This window comes from Schistocerca cancellata, chromosome 3, assembly GCF_023864275.1.
Source record: "Schistocerca cancellata isolate TAMUIC-IGC-003103 chromosome 3, iqSchCanc2.1, whole genome shotgun sequence".
Lineage (NCBI taxonomy): Eukaryota > Metazoa > Arthropoda > Insecta > Orthoptera > Acrididae > Schistocerca > Schistocerca cancellata.
Window position 1 is genome coordinate 33,553,699 of NC_064628.1, and position 21,037 is coordinate 33,574,735.

The window sequence follows — 21,037 nt, forward strand, 5'->3', positions numbered from 1 at the left end:
TGGCACGTTTCTTGGTAGAGGAGGTTTAAACACTGCATCTTTCACATAACCCCACAGAAAGAAATCGCATGGGGTTAAGTCGGGAGAGCGTGGAGGCCATGACATGAATTGCTGATCATGATCTCCACCACGACCGATCCATCGGTTTTCCAATCTCCTGTTTAAGAAATGCCGAACATCGTGATGGAAGTGCGGTGGAGCACCATCCTGTTGAAAGATGAAGTCGGCGCTGTCGGTCTCCAGTTGTGGCATGAGCCAATTTTCCAGCATGTCCAGATACACGTGTCCTGTAACGTTTTTTTTCGCAGAAGAAAAAGGGGCCGTAAACTTTAAACCGTGATATTACACAAAACACGTTAACTTTTTGTGAATTGCGAATTTGCTGCACGAATGCGTGAGGATTCTCTACCGCCCAAATTCGCACATTGTATCTGTTCACTTGACCATTAAGAAAAAATGTTGCTTCATCACTGAAAACAAGTTTCGCACTGAACGCATCCTCTTCCATGAGCTGTTGCAACCGCGCCGAAAATTCAAAGCGTTTGACTTTGTCATCGTGTGTCAGGGCTTGTAGCAATTGTAAACGGTAAGGCTTCTGCTTTAGCCTTTTCCGTAAGATTTTCCAAACCGTCGGCTATGGTACGTTTAGCTCCCTGCTTGCTTTATTCGTCGACTTCCGCGGGCTACGCGTGAAACTTGCCCGCACGCGTTCAACCGTTTCTTCGCTCAGTGCAGGCCGACCCGTTGATTTCCCCTTACAGAGGCATCCAGAAGCTTTAAACTGCGCATACCATCGCCGAATGGAGTTAGCAGTTGGTGGATCTTTGTTGAACTTCGTTCTGAAGTGTCGTTGCACTGTTATGACTGACTGATGTGAGTGGATTTCAAGCACGACTTACGCTTTCTCGGCTCCTGTCGCCATTTTGTCTCACTGCGCTCTTGAGCGCTCTGGCAGCAGAAACCTGAAGTGCGGCTTCAGCCGAACAAAACTTTATGAGTTTTTCTACGTATCTGTAGTGTGTCGTGACCATATGTCAATGAATGGAGCTACAGTGAATTTATGAAATCGCTTCAATCATTTGTAATAGCTGTGTATTTTCACACTCTGAGGAGAAAGCTTTTGTTTTAGTGATTGCCCCCCCCCCCCCAATCACGTATCACGATCAAAAGTATCCGGACACCTGACTGAAAATGGCTTACAAGTTAGTGGCGCCCGCCATCGGTAATGCTGGAATTCAATATGGTGTTAGCCAACCCTTAGCCTTGATGACAGCTTCCACTCTCGCAGGCATAAGCAATCAGGTGCTGGAAGGTTTCTTGGGGAATGGCAGCCCATTCTTCACGGATAGCTGCACTGAGGAGCGGTATCGATGATGGTCGGTGCGGCCTTGCACGAAGTCGACATTCCAAAACATCCCAAACGTGTTCTATAGGATTCAGATCAGGACTCTGGGCACGCCAGTCCATTACAGGGATGTTATTGTCGTGTAACCACTCCACCGCAGCCCGTGCATTGTCAACAGGTGCTCGATCGTGTTGAAAGATGCAATTGCCATCCCCGAATTGCTCTTCAACAGTGGGAAGCAAGAAGGTGCTTAAAACATCAATGTAAGCCTGTGCCGTGATAATGACACACAAAACAACAAGGGGGTTCAAGCCCCCTCCGTGAGAACCAGGACCACATCGTAACACCACCGCCTCCGAATTTTACTATTGGCACCACACACACTGGCAGATGACGTTCACCGGGCATTTGCCTTACCTACACCCTGCCATCGGATCGCCACATTGTGTACTGTGATTCGTCACTCCACATAACGTTTTTCCACTGTTCAATTGTCCAGTGTTTACGCTCCTTACACCAAGCCAGGCATCGTTCGGCATTTACGAGCTTGTGTGTGGCTTATGAGCAGCCCCTCGACCATGAAATCCAAGCATTCTTACCTCCCGCCTATTTGTCAAAGTACTTGCAATTGATCCTGATGCAGTTTGGAATTACTGTGTGATGGTCTGGTTAGATGTGTGCCTATTACACATTATGACCCTCTTCAACTGTCGGTGGTCTCTGCCAGTCAACAGACGAGGTCGGCCTGTAAGCTTTTGTGCTGTATGTGTCCCTTCACATTTTCCACTTCACTATCACATCGGAAACAGTGGACCTAGGGATGTTTAGGAGTGTGGAAATGATCGTGTACAGACGTATGACACAAGTGACACCAATCACCTGACCACGTTCGAAGTCAGTGAGTTCCGCGGAGCCCCCCATTCTGCCCTCTCACTGTATCTAATGACTACTGAAGTCGCTGATAAGGAGTACCTAGCAGTAGGTGGCAGCACAATGCACCTAATATGAAAAAAGCATGTTTTTGCGGGTGTCGGGATGCTTTTGATTACTTAGCGTGCGTGGTGCTCTCTTTTTCCCTACTTCGTGATAGTACAAAACTAGCTGCCCTTCTTTGAACTTTCACGATGTTCTCCGTCGACACTATCTGTTGCGGATCCCTCACAGTACAGGAATACTCCATAAGAGGAAGTGCAAGCATAGTGTAGGTAGTCCTTAGTGGACCTAGTGCATTTTCTCAGTGTCCTGCCAAAAAATCATAGTCTCTGATTTGCTTTACCCACAACATTACGTGTGTGATCGTTCCAAATTAAGTCGTTCGTAACTGTGATCCCTAAGTATCTAGTTGAATTTACAGCATTTAGATTTGTGTGATTCATCAGTTAGCCGAAATGTAGCGGATTACGTTTGGTACTAAATTGGATGACTTCACACTTCGAAATGTAGCGGATTACGTTTGGTACTAAATTGGATGACTTCACACTTTTCAAAATTTAAAATCAGTTTCCACTTTTCGCACCATACATATATATTGTCTAAAGTGTTTTTCAATTTGTTTTGATCATCTGAATACTTTATAAGACGGTAAATGACAGTGCAATCTAAGAGTGCTACTCAGATTATCTTCTTAATCATTGATGTGGAAAAGGAACTGCAGAGGGCCAATAAGATTTCCTCGGGCGACATCAGATATTACTTCCGTTTTACGCAATGACTCTCCGTCAATTACTACGAACTGGGATCTTTCTGGCAGTAAATCACTGATCCAGTCACATAACTGAGACGATTGCCCATAGGCATGCAAATTAGAAGTCGCTTGTGAGGCACGATGTCAAAAGTCTTCCTGATATTTAAAAGTATGGAACCAATTTGACTTCCCCTGTCAATATCAGTCATTAGTTTGTGAGAATAAAGAACTAGTTGTGTTTCACAAGAACTATATTTTCGGAGTCAGTGTTGGTTGTCTGTCAATAAATCATACTGTTCGAACACAATATATGTTCCAAAATTCTAGTGCAAACTGACGTTAGAGATATGAGTCTGTAATTTAGCGGATTTTCGTATTTCCTTTTTTGGGTGTTGGTGTGACTTGTGCAACTTCCCAGTCCTTGGGTACGGATGTCTCAACGAACGATCGGTTGTATGTGATTGCTAAATATGGAGCTACTGAATCAGCATACTCTGAAAGAAACCTGACTGGTATACAGTCAGGACCGGAAGACTTGCCATTATTATGGTGGAACACATTCTGTGACGGTGGCTGCTTACGCGGTGCGAAGAAAACAGGTCGACCGGGAGCGTCAGCAGAGAATACGAGGTGCGGCTAGAAAAAAACCGGACTGATGCTGGAAAAAACATTTATTTACAATTTCATGTTATCTCCTTCAATGTACTCTCCTCCTCGGTCTCTACACCGCTCCATACGAATTTTCCAGTGTTCATAGCAATGCTGCAGATCATTTTCGGTAAGTCCATACATTACTTCCGTCGCTTTTTCTTTTACTGCTTCAACAGTCTCAAATCTAGTTCCTTTCAAAGCTGACTTGACTTTAGGGAAAAGAAAAAAGTCACAGGGGGCCAAATCAGGTGAGTAGGGTGGATGATCTAAGATGGGAATGTTGTGTTTTGCCAAAAACGTCTTCACTGACAACGCACTGTGAGCTGGGGCATCCATGACTTTTTTTCTCCACAAATCGTTCCGTTTTCTCCGTACTCGCTCACGTAGGGTAGCCAGGACGCTAATGCAGTAATGCTGATTCACTGTTTGTCCCTCTGGTACCCAATCAATGTGCACAATCCCTTTGATGTCAAAAAAAAACAATCATCATTGCCTTGAATTTCGATTTTGACATTCGTGCTTTTTTTTGTCGTGGAGAACCAGGAGTTTTCCAATGCATCGATTGGCTTTTAGTTTCGGGATCGTAAGTAAAAAACCACGATTCATCGCAAGTAATAACATTTTATAAGAAGGTGGGATCACTTTCAATGTTTTCCAGGATGTCAGAACAAATCATTCTTCGGCGTTCCTTCTGTTCAATTGTGAGACACTTTGGAACCATTTTTGAACACACTTTGTTCATTTTGAAACTTTCATGAAGAATCTACCTAACACTTTCCTTGTCAACTCCTGTTAACTCAGACACTGCTCCGATTGTTAAACGGCGATCTTGTCGAACAAGTTTACCGATTTTTTCAATGTTTGCATCAGTTTTTGCTGACAGTGGTCTGCCAGTGCGAGTGTCATCACTGGTGTCTTCGCGGCCATCTTTAAATCGTTTAAACCACTCAAAACACTTGTGTCTGCGATAAACAATCATCGCCATACACTTGTTGTAACATTACAAACGTTTCACTTGCAGATTTTCCTAGTTTGAAACAAAATTTGATGTTAACACGCTGTTCTTTCTATATACTCAACATTTTCTGACGCACAGACAAAACGTCAACTACTTAAAACAGACGCCATGGTCAGACTGAGTGCAGGAGGCAGATGAAACTCGAGCAGTAGGCGGAGCGAGTGTCACGTGACAGGCCACGCGACTTTCAGCCTTATTGCATTCGTTTTATTGTTTCACCAGTACTAGTCCGGTTTTTTTCTAGCCACACCTGGTATAGTGTGAGGGAACCAGCCGTCAGGAGCCCAAACAGATGGACGACACTTGGGAGCAGAGAGCTGTAGATACCGCAGTCGACTATGTGGAGCATTCTACGCAAACGTCTCCGTGCAGAACCACACCGGCTACAGTTGTTACATGCACTGACTACTCGGGACGAGTAACTTCGGTCTGAATTTTGTAAAGTGACTTGTAGCGCTCACTGGAGGAAGACGATTTTCACAGAAGTTCGTTTGCAGTGGTGAAATCACGTTTCATCTGTCTGGAAGATAATCGTCATAACATTTGTGGTACACAACATCCACACGAATTTGGGATTTACCTAAAGTTAGCGTATTTTGTGTCTTGTCCTCTGGAAAAGTTTCCCAACCATTTTTCTTTCCGGAGGAAACTGTGACTGGTTTCATGTACGTCAACATGCTGCAGCAATGGTTTATGCCAAAATTACAGCAAGACAGTGGAGATTTCCTTTTGCAACGAGACCGTGGTTCCCTACACTTTCTTATAGACGTTCGCGTGTATCCCAACACCAAACTGCCTCAGCACTGATTAAACTTTTTCTACAGTAACCGTACAGTCATCTGTATCAGCTTCTTGTGATTTCTTCATCAAACATGACGTGTTGAGAAGCGTACGGCAAGAGTTTGACTGTCGTACTGACTTCTGCCACGTCACTAACCGTTAACATATTGACCACCTGTAATTTAAGTTCAAAACTTAGAGAGCTGCTGTATATTCTGATGTGCGTCGTTTTTCTGTACGTCTTGTAGTTTTCGTGACATCGCTTTCTGGAGGTCATTAGAATAAACATGAATGTGTTTAAATGGTACTTTCCTTAGAAAACTTTGCGTTGTGCAACTTGTTTATTTGTGTTAATTAACGGATCGTTGGCAGTAACCCACTTCATTCCTCTGCTTTACGCTCTCTTTCAGACTCTTGAAGGAGAGGCAGCGGCTCGTTGTCGCCTTACTGTTCCCCCTCCTCACTAGGATCACGCTAAGAGCGTTGACACCCTGCTTTCGCACGTTGTCTGTTTCCCGTAATGAGGTGCACGTTGCTGACAGGACGCTATCCCAGAAAAGTTGAGTAAACATGCGTTGTTGGAGCTCAACCAACGACTTTGAGAGCGGTCGACGAACTACAGTTCTCAGAATGCAGATGCGTTACTGTCAGCTAATTCCACATTGCTGTCTAAAGCCCTCCAAATACCAGCTTAATATATGGTGCCATATTATCTGAAACGTACTGCCTCAATAATAGAGAATCAGGCCGAGGATATTCGCAGTGGAATGACAATCAAAACGGACCGCATGGTGCACTGTATGACTTTCGTCTGTCTTCTGTTTTCCGTTGCTAATCTCAGACGTCCAGCACGAGATACATGTGGCTAAAAGTGGAATATTCCTGAAAATATCAACAAACACACCTTCTCGGAACTCCCCCTTTGAATGTTGTCTAGACTCCAGTTCTCCGAATCCACATATGCCACTGCTTATATCACACCAGCCTTCTGTATTGCTCTCGAAAGCACTGAAAATTCCAGACAGAAATATTGTTGGATCTTCCTCTCGCACAGCCTGCCTCCTGCGTAAATGTTCCTCACTGAAGTTCGTACCACTTGAACAATAGTCAGAATACCCAACACGTTTATTTCTGAGCCTTACTACGCGCAGTATTTCCAGAACAGGGAGGGGGAGCGGATGGTATACACTTTAATGGGATCTCGATTTCATTCTTGTTTCGGTTGGTTCAGACCATTTACTGCTCCTCTTCAGGTGGTTCACCTCGAATGTGGATGCCTCATCCGTATGGTGCAGTAACCGCTACATTTAACTGTTTGTATGAAAGGTTGAGATGAAAGATTTTAACATGACTAGAGTTGTTCGTACGTATTGCGAATAATGACGAACAATTACTTTAAAACTATACGGTAAGTGCTTACCACGCATTTAAGCACAGGCTGCATCGCGATGGACATAAAAGTTGTGTTACCAATTGTCTACAATTTTAATCATACAGTATATTCTTTCTACTATACTGTGGGAACATAATGAGTAGAACATCGTTATTTACTATCTTTTGGAGTGTTACAGTTTTAATGGCCAGAGCGTGTACAGGCAGAGACCGAAACGTTGGCAGAGGGCGGGGCAAATGCCACATTCGCTTGTTAAAAAAATCCAACATCTGGAGGCAAATAAAAATTGTTTCACGGGTAACAGTTATTCAGTAGTAATATTTATCAAACAGGTTACCAGATGACCACAGTTGGGAACTTGGGCCATCTGACTGTCAGGTCCCGATATCGATCCATTATCTCCACCTTTTCATTGAGAATAAGAAAATGGCTCTGAGCACTATGCGACTTAACTTCTAAGGTCATCAGTCGCCTAGAACTTAGAACCAATTAAACCTAACTAACCTAAGGACATCACACACATCCATGCCCGAGGCAGGATTCGAACCTGCGACCGTAGCGGTCGCGCGGTTCCAGACTGAAGTTCCTATAACCGCTCGGCCACACCGGCCGGCGCGCCATGGTACCATTGTCAGCGAATACCCTTCGTACTTGTACAAAGGGTGGGCAAAAATACGGAAACACCACAAATACAACGGATTACCTTGCCTAATACGGTGTAGGAACACCGTTGGCATTCAGACCAGCTCCCAGTCGTCTGGAAATGGATAAATGCAGGTCCCGTATGGTTTTCAAGGGAATCTCATACCAATCTTCCTGCAACCCCTATAACGAAAATTTCAGGTAACCACTGTAGAGGTTGATAGCGACGGCGCACCCCTCTCTCAAAAGTGGAATACAAAGATCCAATAATATTGAGATCTGATGACTGTAGTGTCGAGGCGAGGTGCGACAACTCATCTTCGTGCTAACAAAACCAGTCCTGGACGTTGCGAGCTGTGTGAATAGCCGCCCTGTCATCTTGGAACACAGAATCACCATTGGGGAAAAAAACATTGTCCGTCGGGTGGTACTCAGTCAAAATGGTCACATAATCCTTCGCAGTAGTGAGACCTTGCACAGTAACAATGGACAACGTGAAATACGACAATATGGCTGCCTAAACCACCATCGAACCCCCACCACGTTTCACTCTCGGAGAGTGTCCCTGTAGAGATGTTGGAAACAGTGATGAGTGGTTTTGTAATTCCAGCTCGCCCTGCCATTGTCTACTTCTGGAGCTCTCCTCCTATTGTTTTCGTACTGACAAGGTTCGCAAGTACGACATCGCGTTCTAGCCGGCCGGAGTGGCAGAGCGGTTCTAGGCGCTTCAGTCTGGAACCGCGCGACCGCTACGGTCGCAGGTTCGAATCCTGCCTCGGGCGTGGATGTGTTTGATGTCCTTAGGTTGGTCAGGTTTACGTAGTTCTAAGTTCTAGGGGACTGATGACCTCAGATGTTCAGTCCCATAGTGCTCAGAGCCATCTGAACCATTGCGCAAATACCGTTCGTGGTCTCACACGGCAGAGCAACCTGCAGCCTTGGCTTGCATCAGCAGTTACCTTCAAGCATGCATTTCACACAGTGTTTCCATATTTTCCCCAACCCCTGCATATCTCCTCGCACGTGTTTACGCAGCAAGGCAGTGTCCGCTGTTGGAGGGCATTGTTGCACAGTTGTCATTATCGCTTGACTGCGAGGATCACCATTGACTCCGGACCATTGCGCCCATACAAGCTCTACATCGACATACTTCATTACCCCGCAAGCCACAGTACAGGACTCGCATTCGGAAGGACGACGGTTCAATCCCCCGTCCGGCCATCCTGATTTAGGTTTTCCGTGATTTCCCTAAATCGCTCCAGGCTAATGCCGGGATGGTTCCTTTGAAAGGGCACGGCCGACTTCCTTCCCCGTCCTTCCCTAATACGATGAGACTGATGACCTCGCTGTTTGGGTCTCCTCCCCCACAACAACCCAACCTCAGTACAGTGTACAACGTTGGACGCATCGGACAGATTCATATCATTGCCTTTTCTCTTCGACTTGCAAATAGAACGACAGGAAACTGCCTCTGTACGTGTGCTAATCACGATCGCTTTATCCTTACAGTCATTACGCGAGATGGACGTTGGAGCCAGTAAAATTGTTCTGAACGTTTCTTAATTGCTTTGACTCTAAACTTCCTCAATACTAGAATGAGATTTTCACTGTGCAGCGGAGTGTGCGCTGATATGAAACTTCCTGGCAGATTAAAGCTGTGTGCCCGACCGAGACTCGAACTCGGGACCTTCGCCTTTCGCGGGCAAGTGCTCTACCATTTGAGCTACCGAATACGACTGACGCCCGGTCCTCACAGCTTTAATCTGCCAGGAAGTTTCATATCAGCGCACACTCCGCTGCAGAGTGAAAATCTCATTCTGGAAACATCCCCCAGGCTGTGGCTAAGCCATGTCTCCGCAATATCCTTTCTTTCAGGAGTGCTAGTTCTGCAAGTTTCGCAGGAGAGCTTCTGTAAAGTTTGGAAGGTAGGAGACGAGGTACTGGCAGAAGTAAAGCTGTGAGTGCCGGACGTGAGTCGTGCTTCGGTGGCTCAGTTGGTAGAGCACTTGCCCGCGAAAGGCAAAGGTCCCGAGTTCGAGTCTCGGTCGGGCACACAGTTTTAATCTGCCAGGAAGTTTCATATCAGCGCACACTCCGCTGCAGAGTGAAAATTTCATTCAGGTTTAAGTAGTTCTAAGTTCTAGGGGACTGATCACCTCAGCTATTGAGTCCCATAGTGCTCAGAGCCATTTGAACCAACAAAGCTCGATCAAACATGGACCATACACAGAAAGTGTTGTGACCGAACGAAACTTCTTTCACTTAGCCATAACAATGGGTTCCTTGATTGCTCTAGGAGAAGGCTCATCAAACTAGAGCTCATGAAATACTAGTTCGCTATATTACATAAATGAATCAATAATTTAGTTAACTTCGACGCAGTTCCTTACCACAGGAGTACTGGATATTTCACTACGAAGGCTTCACTTGATGCAACAAGTAATGAATTGTTCTCTCGAGGTACAACAGTAAAAGTTCATCTGAAACTTTTACTGTCATTGTCCTACACGAGGATGCTGACCGCTGCAGTTGGGGTCTCGAACTGACCCGAGTGCTTGCGTGCTCCACACTATATTTTGAACTCTGGGCGAGGGCGCTGCCATGAGGGGGAGGGCGCGTCCTCTGGAATGTCTCCCATTGGCTGTTGTGGATGGCGGTGAGCCCTCACTAAAGTCTCTCGTATCGATTCGCGTTGCTGATTTTGGTGTGGCACCGCGATCTGCGAACGATACCACAGGAAGAACTGCTACAGTGAAAAGCAGAAATTACTGGAGAAAGTACATAGTGAGCGAACGTAAATGACATTTTTATTGAAAGACAGTAATTACACTTTCGTTACCGCGATTTATGTCGCTCCCCTGGACATTGCAAAAGGTGGGACATGGTTCTTACAAGGGAACCTCCCCATCGCACCCCCCTCAGATTTAAATGATTAATGGAAAATCTCATATAAAGATGTGAACGAAATACTAACAACGAGATAGAGGGGCTGGCCAGTACTTACCTCAGCTCAGTACAGCCGATAGATACACATGAAACAGAACCGAAAATTTACGTTTCGGAACAAATGTTCCTTCATCGGGGAGGAGAGAGGGGAAAGAAAGGGAAGAAGGGAAAGGAGATTCAGTTACTCACAACCCAGGTTATGAAGCAACAGGGAAAGTTATAAGTTGGCAGAGTGGATAGGCCTTGAAAAACTGAACACAGATCAATCGAGAAAACAGGAAGAAGTTGTGTGGAACTATGAAAAAAAATAAGCAAAATATACAACCGTAGTAGTGCATGTGCAAGATATGCAACTTCAAGGGTCATTTGATGTCAGGAGTGCCGTGGTCATGTGGTTAGCGTGAGCAGATGTGAACCCACAGGTCCATGGTTCAATTATACCATTGAGTGAAAATTTTAATTTGTTGTTTTCAGACAATTATTATCTGTCCGTCTGTCCATCCGATGCGATCACGTTTTTGGGAGTGATAATCACATCCGCAAGAAAACCTAAATCGGGCAAGGTAGAAGAATCTTTTTACCCATTCCCCAAGTGTACAAGTTAGGTGGGTCGACAACATATTACTGTCATGTGACGCACATGCCGTCACCAGTATCGTATACAATATATCAGACGTGTTTTCCTGTGGAGGAATCGGTTGACCTATGACCTTGCGACCAAATGTTTTCGGTTCCCATTGGAGAGGCACGTCCTTTCGTCTACGAATCGCACGGTTTTACGGTGCGGTCGCAAAACACAGACACTAAACTTATTACAGTGAACAGAGACGTCAATGAACGGAGAGATCATAACTTTGCGAAAATAAAGGAAGTAAAATTTTCACTCGAGGAAAGACTTGAACCAATGACCTCTCGTTCCGCAGCTGCTCACGCTAACCACGGGACCACGGTGCTCCCGAACTCCCATTGACCTTGTTGTTGCCTATGTTGCGCAAGGACTACTTCGTTTGTATATTTTGCTTATTTTTTTCGTAGTTCCACACAACTTCTTCCTGTTTTCTCGATTGATCTGTGTTCAGTTTTTCAAGACCTATCCACTGTTCCAACTTATAAGTAAATCTGAGGGGGGTGCGATGGGAAGGTTCCCTTGTTAGTAGAATATGTGATCAGCACGGTCGGCAGTACACGTTCTGCAATGTGCTCTCATGCCGGTCACTTGGTTGGTGGGGAATTCTTGTGTCATGGCCTTGCATTCTTCCATCAGCGCAGTTGACAACTATTTGAGAGACGTTGGTGCGATGGAATTTAAGTCGGGGAATATTAGATACAGGCTCCCAGGTAGATGCCATTTTCCTTGACTTCCGGAAGGCGTTCTACACAGTTCCGCACTGTCGCCTGATAAACAAAGTAAGAGACTACGGAATGTCAGACCAGTTGTGTGGCTGGATATGAGAATTTTTGTTGTTCTCAATGGAGAGACGTCTACAGACCTGAAAGTAACCTCTGGCGTACCACAGGGGAGTGTTATGGGACCATTGCTTTTCACAATATATATAAATGACCTAGTATATAGTGTCGGAAGTTCCATGCGGCTTTTCGCGGATGATGCTATAGTACACAGAGAAGTTGCAGCATTAGAAAATTGTAGCGAAATGCAGGAAGATCTGCAGCGGATAGGCACTTGGTGCAGGGAGTGGCAACTGACCCTTAACATAGACAAATGTAATGTATTGCGAATACATAGAAAGAAGGATCCTTTATTGTATGATTATATGATAGCGGAACGAACAGTGGTAGCAGTGACTTCTGTAAAATATCTGGGAGTATGCGTACGGAACGATTTGAAGTGGAATGGTCATATAAAATTGATCGTTGGTAAGGCGGGTGCCAGGTTGTGATTCATTGGAAGAGTCCTTAGAAAATGTAGTCCATCAACAAAGGAGGTGGCTTACAAAACACTCGTTCGACTTGTACTTGAGTATTGCTCATCAGTGTGGGATCCGTACCAGATCGGGTTGACGGAGGAGATAGAGAAGATCCAAAGAAGAGCGGCGCGTTCCGTCACAGGGTTATTTGGTAACCGTGATAGCGTTACGGAGATGTTTAACAAACTCAAGTGGCAGACTCTGCAAGAGAGGCGCTCTGCATCGCGGTGTAGCTTGCTCGCCAGGTTTCGAGAGGGTGCGTTTCTGGATGAGGTATCGAATATATTGCTTCCCCCTACTTACACCTCCCGAGGAGATCACGAATTTAAAATTAGACAGATTCGAGCGCGCACAGAGGCTTTCCGGCAGTCGTTCTTCCCGCGAACCATACGCGACTGGAACAGGAAAAGGAGGTAATGACAGTGGCAGGTAAAGTGCCCTCCGCCACACACCGTTGGGTGGCTTGCGGAGTTTGAATGTTGATGTAGAATGGGCAGGCTAGTCAAATTAGCGAAAATCCTCTCGTTCCGAGAGCTCCCCCACCTGCGATTTCCGACGTGGCCACGCATTGTCATCGATAAAAATGTAGTCACGGCCGAATGCTCGCCTGCGAAGACGCACGTGGGTACATTGTCACGATAACGTTGATCGGTAAATTGTTTTCGATTGTACTCGTCCCCTACAGCTGACACGCTCTAGATTCCTCGGCCGATGCCAGCTGTGGGGGGACCAATGCCGGTGTGCGGAAGGCGGGTGTCGAGGCGTCGGGCGGCCGCTGGCGCGCGCCGGTAGCGGGACCCGGGCCTCGCGGACCTCGGTGCCGGGTCGCCGACCTGCGGCCGTGCCGGGCCTCGGCTGGCCTGGCCCCTGCCGGGCCTGAGTCACGCCGCAGCCGCAGACGCAGACGGACACAGTCACAGCTTTCTCCGGGGGCGCCGCTGGGAGGCGAGCCGACGCGCACGAGTCCTGCCTGCCCTTCCCTGCCGGGCTCTCGAGCGCGATATGCTCCAGTCCGACGACTAGCCTTGTTCCGTGTCGTAATCACCACAGACTGACGTCACAAGACTGGGGAGAAAGCATAAAGCGAGTACCACAGGGTTTAATTTTGGGTCCACTTCTATTCTCATGTATATGAATGATTTCCCACTTAACACTGATCAAGCAGAATTGATATTTCATGCAGACAATACTAATGTTATAATAAATCCCTTTAGGGAGAACGCAACAGAAGAGGTCACCACCTCACCAGACTAATGTGGCGAGGGTGGAGAAAAATTACAAAGGGTGTCCCACGGGGTTCAATTTTTGATCCACTCATATTCGTCATGCATGTGAATCACCTTAAGTTTAACATTCAGCAAGCTGAATTGGTACTTTTTGCACACAATACTACTGTTATAATAAATCCCATTAGGGAGAAAACAACAGAAGAGATCACCACCACCCAGACTCATGTGGCAAGGCTGGGGAGAAAACACAAAGCGAGTCCCACAGGGTTCAATTCTGTGTCCACTCCTATTTCTCATTTATGTAAATGACCTTCCACTTACCACTGAACAAGTTTTAATTGGTACTTTATGCAGATGATACTAATGTTATAATAAATCCCATTATGGACCGTGCAGCTGGTCCCGGCAGAGGTTAGAGTACTCCCTTGGGTACAGGTGTGTGTGTTTGTCCTTAGGATAGTTTAGGTTAAGTAGTGTGTAAGCTTAGGGACTGATGACCTTAGCAGTTAAGTCCTATAAGATTTCACACATATCTGAACAATAAATCCCATTAGGGAGAAAGCAACAGAACAGATCACCACAATCCTGGCCTCATACGGCGAGACTGAGGAGAAATTACAAAGTGAATCCCACAGGGTTCAAATTTGGGCCCATCCTATTCCTCGTGTATGTGAACGACCTACAGGTTAGCATTTAACAAGCTGAATTGGTACTGTTTGTAGAAGATACTTTCTGCAGATGATACTTTTTGCAGACATTATTGGAGCCATAATAAATCCCATTAGAGAGAAAGAAACAGAAGATACTGTTAATGATTTTTTTTCAAAGGTTGTCAACATGGTTCTGCTTTATCAACTATACATTCAAGAGCTTCATTGGATTAGAAATGATAGACTATCAGTTGCGAAACCATGGTCAAGTTGTAATAAACTGGTATTTTGCAGCAGGTTGGCTGTTATTTCTAATCTATTGAGGTTTTTTGAAAGAATTATTCAGTTGTTCTCTGAAAATCGACTTTCCCTTAATTCTGAGAAAATACACTATATTCGCTTCAGTTTAAAAGATATTAGTATGGACAACTGATGTAGCACATGAATAGGAGAGAGTAAATATGGTAGAATGTTCCAAATTTTTGGATGTATATATTGATGAAAACTTGACTGGAGGAAACATATTACTGAGCTGCTCAAACAATTCAGCTACTTTTGCCCTTCGTGGTATTGCTACTCTTGGAAACAAACGAATCAGTCTCCTGACACATTTTTCATATTTTCACTCAGTAATGTCCTACAGAATAATTTTCTGGGGTAACTCATCACTTGGAAAGAAAATATTGATTGAACAAAAGGGAGCAGGAAGAGTAACATGTGGTGGTCACCAGTGGTCGTCATGTAACAAGCTGAAGCATCGAGTCTACTCGGTTGCACAATTGGCACTCCGCTGTCGGCGAAACACAGGGTTCCAGGTTTCACACCGATTACAGCACGCAGTTCTAAATCGTTTCAAATTATTAAGTTTCTTGTAATTATCGTCTAACTGCCTTTTTTATCGTGCGCTGGCTTTGTTATCTCTTCACTTCAACATCGTTACAAAAGCGTATAACTGCCAGTGCTGGAAACAAACGAATCAATCTGTTGACACATTTTGCATACTTAGATTAAATAACGTGTTACGGAATAATTATCTAGGGTAACTCATCACTTACGAAGAAAATATTGATTGAACAAAAGGGAGCAGGAAGAATAACATGTGGTATTCACCTACGGTCGTCATGTGGACACGTTCATAGGATTTGGCGACCTGGAAAAAAGTGGTCGACAGTGCAAAATGGTGCAAGATATTCGAAATTCTGAGAAAAATAAGGGTAAGCCGTAGGAGAGGACGGATAATATATAATATGTACAAGAACGAAACGGAACGGTAAGAATGGAATGAGCAGTCTGCTTCTGCTATTGATCTCTAAATGTAATCATTTCATCTACTCCATATGTACTGTTACCTACAATAAATCTTGAGTGAATTCTAAACCTCTAAGAAGGTCTACGAGCTTCTTTTCCGGCAGTGTGTATGTGACCCGAGATGCCGTCCCATAAAGGCGTTGTTGGCTCTGACGACCGCTGTACTAGCGGGAGCTGTAGAGCGTAAAAGCTCCAGATGAAAACAGAGATTCGAATATATCCGATTAATAATTGAGGATGTAACTTGCAAGAGTTATTCTGATATGAAGAGATTTACACAGGTGAATAATTCGTGGCCGTATTTGAGACAAATACTTTCAGAAAAGGCTTTACAAAGAAATTTATATTCCACTCGTAACATATTTTTCTTTTTCGGAATAACTCTTCTTGCAACAGTAAGTATGTATTTTATATCCTCTGTCGGTCTCAGTTTTTGCTGCCCGAATAACAAAACTCGCCTACTGCTTCTAGCGTCTCATTTCTTAACGTAATTCCTTAGTATCACATGACGTAATTAAATTGTATTCTATTACCCATTTTTAATAATTATCGATTTTTATGCAAAGGAAAACTACAATGTTTTACATAAATTATGCACTGAAAATCTTATTTGCACAAAAGATGATACTAGAAACCCCCAATTTCATGTAAGTCCACTTCTTCCAGAGCTCCTTTCGCTTTTCAAAACTTCATTGTTTTATTGTTAGGTTAAGAAGTAAACACAAACAGAACAAAGTACATGGTAATGTGGGGGCTCAATGTAAACGGACAAAAGAATTCAATAGTAATGAATAGGAAAGAATATGAAAGAGTGAAAACATTTAAATATTTAGGTTCTGTAATAACTGAGGACAATGAAGTAGCGATAGAAATTCAAAAAAGGATAGCGAGTGGAAATCGTTGCTATTTTGCCTTGCAGAATGTATTTAATTCCAGGAATGGTAGTAAGAATACAAAAATCTAAATATACACGACCATATTAAGACCTATAGTAATATATGGATCAGAAGGCTGGGTATTGACATTAAAGGAGGAGAACTGGTTATTGAGATGGGAAAGAAAGATACTGAGAATGATTTTTGGAGCAGTGAGAGAGGAAGATGGCTGGAGAGTAAGGACAAATGTAGAACTACAAACACTTTTTGGGTAGACGGATATTGTTGCTAAAATTAAGCAAAGAAGAATAAGATGGGCATGACATGTACAGAGAATGCCAGAAATTCGGAGTGTCAAGAAAGTTTTCATGGGAAAACTTGACGGTAGAGGGAGCAGAGGTAGACCCAGAAAAGGTGCCTGGACGATATGGAAGCTCTAAAGACGATTGTAGTCAGAAATTGGAGAAGAAATGCGATGGACAGAGAAGACTGGAGGCAGGTGATGCAGGAGGCCAAGGTTGTTCAAGGACAGTAGAGCCAACCAAGAAGGAAGGAGATGATTTTATTTCTTAGCAAAGGACTGACTTCATATACTCTCCACCTCGTTGTTTCCTTTAACGCTATTTGCCTCCATTGCTAGGCCTAGAATTTATTTGTGGCAAGTTACATGAATTTCTTCTTTTAAGAAAGTTCGTATAGCCACGTTTCCCTGTAGTCTGGCGCCACAAAACACCGGCCACCTTCACAGACAAAACACTCTATTTTCAGTTTGCAAACCGGTTCCGACTGTAGAGTGGCTGTCGACAGTGGCCGACCTTTTCACGCAGACCGTGACGTAAAGAAGGCAGCCGCGGAGGACGAATGTTCCGCACTCTCAACCGGTTTCGCGAATCTGCGGTAAAACACGTTTCTAGCTCAGATATTCCTGTATATCCTGTTTTAGAACACTGCCACTCGGTACGAAACGTGCGTACTTGAGAACTTCAGTTTGTTTTTCTTTCTCAGCTAGGTGCATTCAATGTCAGTACAGAAAGATCGAACGTCCCACTATTTACGCAAAAGTAACTGCCTAGCGCAGAGACTAATATTTTGGCAGTGTGGCGGGGAAATGAATTGCTATGCGGCGGTACCGAAAAGTTCAGTTGCAGGTCGACTGCTGTTCTTGATAAATATCGACGAAAGTCTAGTATTTGTAGACTATCCAAGTGGCAATCTGAAAAGCGTGCCGTGTAATCTAAATGATTACAGAAACTCGGTATTGGGTGACATCGTCGCTGCACAAGGAGATTGACTTTAAACTACAAAAACACAGAATGACTATAGTATGACACGGAAATCCTGTAATTGATTAATTTTGTCATCAGAAGGCTCAAAGATTAGAAACGTCAAAACCTCTAAATTCTTAGGTGTAAAGATGGACGCTTAAAGTTCGATACTTTTCTTCAAAATCTGAGTATCAACAGCACCAGAAAATTGACTACTGTCATTGACGTTGAAACGCAAAAGCTTGTTCGCTCATTTTCATTTCATAAACTCCAGGGTAGCTCTGTGTGCTTAGTTCCAGAATGTCTCACGGCAAGATAAGTTACGCAGACTTCATGTATCTCGTTGCATAAGAATCCCTGAATCTTAATTCGGCCATCTCTTACAGTTCAAAAGAATTCGACCATGCATACTCAACGAGCGCTATTCACACCAAATATCTTCAGCGTCATGGGCAGAGTAAAGATCAGATACATGAATGCATGGTTTCGCGACGATATGTGCTGATAAAATTCTGTCGAGCATCCAGCCCCATCAAGTTGTTTAAATTCCTGGTTTTTAAGCCACCTGGCTCGCTGGAAACTCGAGAGAATTTTATCAAATTGATTCTATGTTTCCAAATTACCATTCACGCCGCAACCCACCTGGTACTCTCCCTACAGAGGAGGGAAGCGTGCTAGGATAGTCCGTGGAGCTGTGCAGAGCCAATGTGCCTGGGTGGCATAGTGGTTGGCGCATCTGCCTAGTCAACAAGAGACCCGGGTTTGAACTCTGGCCTTAGTATAAATTTTCATTCTTCCCTTCAGTCTGCATACATACATAATAATGTTTCAGACTTGAAAAGGTCTCTGGAACCATTTGAGTCAGATATGTCATTAATAAATTTGGGAGTTAAAATGTGTAAAAAAGGTGTAGTGGAAGGATCACATACATTCAAATTTGGGTAATCCAAGTGGCTGTGATACATCGATAAGATACTGGGAAACAGCAGTTGGTCTACCATACAGATTGCATACAAATCATTTGTATAGTGCATACCTGAGTACTTCTCAAGTGTATGGAGCCCCTATCAGATCGAACAAACGGGGGACATCGATTGCATATAAAGAACGCCGGCGCGATTGATCGCAAGCTTATTTAAATGGTGAGAGTGTGTTGCAGATATCTAGAAAAATCTCAACTGCTAGGCATTGGCCGTGCATCTCGGGAGAATCTGTCTAGAAAACGTTTTCATAGCAGAACCTATGAACACTGTGCAGCCACCCAAAGCATAGTATCTATCCTGTAGGTAAAGTTAGGCAAATTAGTGTTCGCCCAGAGGCGAAAAGCATTCCTTCCAAACTGCATCCGTGAATCGTGATAAGTGGTCTGGGGTTCAACACCAGTGAGCCAGATTACTTTTTCTTAGTCGGTTCATGGCCTTTATACCCACTGGCAATGAGCTGTCAATGTAAAATGGTATTGTGCTTCGGTTAAACAGTAGGTTCGCCCTACGGCTGGCGCATGTGTCAGTTCAAAGGTCGGAGAGATGTAAGGGCGTACCACCAGCGACAGGGACATAGCTAGTAAAGCACTGCGCTACTGAAACTTTGTGGTTTGGGAAGAATTTTAGGTTGTGAGTTGTAAGCCGGCACGGTAACTCAGCGCGTTCGGTCAGAGGGTTAGCTGCCCTCTGCAATAAAAAAAACTGAGTTAATGGAACAACGACGAACTGAAACGGGTGTCTTGCGACGTCCGCCCCGAGCAGATACAACGAACGGAAACGAACAAAATGAGATTAAAAAAAAAAAAAGCGGTTCAGGCGCTCAGTCCGGAACCGCGCGACTACTACGGTCGCAGGTTCGAATCCTGCCTCGGGCATGGATGTGTGTGATGTCCTTAAGTTAGTTAGGTTTAAGTAGTTCTAAGTTCTAGGGGACTGATGACCACAGATGTTATGTCCCATAGTGCTCAGAGCCATTTGAACCATTTTTTTGTGTAATGGAATGGCGACAGTGAAAATTTGTGTCTGGCTAGGACAAGTACCCGGATTTCCCGCTTACCGCCAGCGATCGCTTTACCACACTTTTCCATTTTCTTCGTCATTGTTCTCCTCATTTGGTCTGGGCAGACGTCACATGACACCCCTTCAAGTTTATCGTTGGATACCTCACTCAGTTCTTTTATTACAGAGGGCACCCAGCCCGCCGACTGAACACCCTGGGCAACGGTTCCGGTTGCCATTAGGCTATCCGACCACGCTTCACTGCCAGACCCAGACTTCCACATTTCGTCAACCACGTGTCTGCAACGTGCACTCGCACCTACATTATGTCTATTCCCGTACAAGCGAGACAATTTAATAGAAATTCGCTTGCCCAGTGCCGTTGGATAAATACAGTTTTGCAGTGCCTGTGTTGTTAAGAAGAACGAGGCAATGTTCCTTAGGACATGCATGCATATCAGGAGGACAGGCAATGTGGTGACTACGGCCGTAATGAAATGTATTCGCAGTTGCGAATATGGACAACCGTCAGCTGTGTACTGTAATGACAACAATGAAAATTTTTGCCGGAACGGACCTGGAACCCAGATGTCTCGCTTGTCGTGAGCGGTCGCATTACCATTAAGCTGTATGAACATCCTTCACGGCTAGACCCAAACATCCGTATGTTGTAACCATGTGTCAACAACCTGCCCTCATACATCCATTATGTATATTCCCCTACAGGCGAGACATGAATGCGTGTCTGACGGAACGTTGCATCGTATTTCTGAAAAACACAGGTTCTACGACATCGGATTCAGCGGAAAGTGAGAGAATAAATAACTAAAACCTAAATATAAACACCACGCATTAGCCCTTTTGTTGGTTCTAACTAGCCAATTGCTGCCTATGAAACAGTATGAGGAGTGATCGATAATGGTGGGACATTATATCAGCGTGTCGCAGATCCTTCCAGTCAGTAAATGAACTATGATGGTCCTGCTGCTCCTTAATTGAAGCAGCTGCTCATTCGGCATGGACCCCGTTCCAGACCTCCCTACTTCAGAAAAAAAGTCTGAAGAGATAGCCGGAATCAAACAGAGGTCTGCATTGATACAGCAGCGCTACCCATTTACAGTTGATAATTTACACTTCTTTGGGGGATATTCATCTTAAAGCGGGGAAAGCAGTGATTTTTCTTGGCATCTTGCACCCGTTAGATACGCCACATTTTTGCAATTGCGTGGCGGTTTTAAAATAGCTATAGAGAAACATACATTACTGGCCATTAAAATTGGTACACCACGAATATGAGGTACTACAGAAACGAAATTTAACCGACAGGAAGAACATGCTGTGATA

General features: G+C 44.5%; 1 protein-coding gene across 1 annotated transcript in view; it reads left to right on the forward strand.

Annotated features, from left to right (window-relative positions):
- The window catches only part of LOC126175595 (dorsal-ventral patterning protein Sog-like), a 544,108-nt gene that overhangs the window by 248,521 nt on the left and 274,550 nt on the right, over nt 1–21,037 (forward strand).